Source organism: Alnus glutinosa, chromosome 3, assembly GCF_958979055.1.
Source record: "Alnus glutinosa chromosome 3, dhAlnGlut1.1, whole genome shotgun sequence".
Lineage (NCBI taxonomy): Eukaryota > Viridiplantae > Streptophyta > Magnoliopsida > Fagales > Betulaceae > Alnus > Alnus glutinosa.
This window is the reverse complement of record NC_084888.1, coordinates 23531803-23534229: the sequence shown is the minus strand read 5'-3', so window position 1 is coordinate 23534229 and position 2427 is coordinate 23531803. Positions and strand designations below refer to the sequence as shown.

At 36.5% G+C, this 2427-nt stretch overlaps 1 long non-coding RNA gene across 1 annotated transcript; it reads left to right on the top strand.

Annotated features, from left to right (window-relative positions):
* The first annotated feature begins 225 nt into the window (after positions 1–225).
* On the top strand, positions 226–1751 carry LOC133862530 (uncharacterized). Its single transcript, XR_009899236.1, has 3 exons — positions 226–395; positions 1077–1110; positions 1609–1751. It is a non-coding gene; the product is annotated as an uncharacterized LOC133862530 (long non-coding RNA).
* The last annotated feature ends 676 nt before the right edge of the window (positions 1752–2427 follow it).

Sequence of the window (2427 nt, the reverse complement as noted above, 5' to 3'; positions counted from 1 at the left end):
ACTTGGAGTAAGCTGGCCTCTATTTAGACGAAAATTCATATATAGCATTATTTAATACTTCCTTTGATTGAACAACTCATCACCCACTTCCTCTAATGTGTGCACTCATCACCACAAGTGTTGCCCACATCCCACATCTAGAATGCACCACCTTAGTAATGATGAAACTCATGTGCCTTGGAGATAAGGCTAAGATGCACCAATTCCCATCCATTGGATCACAATGTGTCTACTTGATCCTAACCATTCATTCTCTTATAAATAGAACCATGGTGGAAGATGCAATACTCATTAAGCTTCACTCACTCACACACCTACAACCAAGAGAGAAAATTGTGAGATTTGTGTAGTTTTGTGTGGTTCAAGACTTGAAGTGTGTGCTAAGAAGTATTTTGGTAAGCTTCCAATCATTAATTTCATTAATTTGATGATATAGGTTTTGATTTCATTACTTGTTTTATGAGTTGTTTAAAGACCCAATAAGCTTATGAGATAAAAAGAATTAAAATAAAAAGTAATATAAACTACTTTTATATTTCAATGTCCTCATGACTTTCATGAGTTGATCGTATTTATAAACTGCTTTTATATTTCATTGTCCTCATGACTTTCATGAGTTGATCGTATTTATATTTCCTTTTATACTTCATTGTTCTCATGACTTCATGAGTTGATCGTATTTATATTTACTTTTATATTTCATTGACCTCATGACTTTCATGAGTTGATCGTATTTATATTTCCTTTTATATTTCATTGTCCTCATGACTTCCATGAGTTGATCGTATTTATATTCCTTTTACATTTCATTGTCCTCATGATTCTCATGAGTTGATCGTATTTATTCCTTATTGTCCTTATGATATATTTTAATCCTTCAAGTTCATGTTTGGTAGCATTGGTCATATAGCCTCGTCACCAAATCATGAACCAAGGTTTTAAGATTTATTATGAGTGATCGTCTCAAACATAATGAAGTGATGAATAATAAATATAAAAGATGAGGGTCTATAAACAATGATTTGTTTGATAGATGATTGATAAATATATTATTGTATGGATGGATTTATATGCAGGAAAGAAGTTTAAAGGAACTACACGAAGAAGAGTGTAAGTATGGATGTACTTACTGAGGAATGATTCTATGTTTCATTAGGACTGTGTGGTGTGTGTTTATTGCATGTGTTTGTTCATGCATTGCATGTCATGTCCAATTAATAAAATGGCTGAGGAGATAGCCATCAACAAGCTGATGTAGTAGCAACTGGAAGGAAGGCTAATCAGTGGACCCAGGGGGTTCAGAGTGACCCAGGGGTGTCCAAAGTCCTAATATATAACTAATGCTGGGACCGGTAGGATTCCAGTAAAAACAGGTAAGACTTTAAGTGGGAGGCAAAGGACGTGAACGGGTTCAGATAACCTAGAACGAGAGGTCTGAAGAAAGATGATCATAAAACATCAAACTAAATGGTTACTACGATGCATAATCATACAACCCTCGCATTTGCATTCTTTATGAACTGTTATTTGTTTGATGGTAACTTAGATATGAAAATGGATGACTCACTTGTTTGTCTATGCAAATATGATAACGCCATATTTGCATAGTTACTGATGCAGATCTAGAAGAGGAAGGCATGGACTCATATGCCAGTTTTAATGGTTTTTGAAACCATTACTGAAGTAATATGTGCTAGCTTAGAAATTGCTAGGCATATTTATGTGTGCTTTATTTCAAGGTTTGTAATAATTATGACAATGTTTTGTTTGGTGTATTTTTATGTTGTATGTTTATGTGCCGTTTGTGGCACTTATTTTTAATGCACCTAGTGTGCAAATAGCGTGTAATGATAACCTAAGCAACTTTTAATTAATGTTTCGAGGTATTTCAGTCAGCTCTAACGTGTTATGCTATCAATTCCTAAGTCTTTAGAAGAACAAAAATATATTCCGCTGCGAGAGTTATCTTTGATGTAGTAACGTCACGTGGGAACCGGAGCTTTCTGCTTACGAATTTGCTGGCCCAAATTCGGGGCGTTACAAGTGGTGGCTGATCATCTCTCGAGGATTACCGTGGACTTCACGGAAGAAGCCGTCCCCATTTCTGAGACCTTCCCCGATGAGCAGTTGATGCATATTGCTCATGCTCACTCACCATGGTTTGCTGACATAGTAAACTATCTTGTCACCGGTCAAATGCCTTTGCATTGGGGGTGGCAAGATAAGTCCAAATTCATGTCCGTGGTGAAGAATTTTTTTTGGGACGATCCTTACTTGTTCAAGTATTGTCCCGATAAAATCATTAGGAGATGCATTCCCGAGCCTGACCAATCCAGTGTCATCTCCTTCTGTCATGATCATGCCTATGGAGGCCACTTCAGTGCTAAGAAGACAGCTGCAAAGATTTTGCAGTGCGGTTTTTACTAG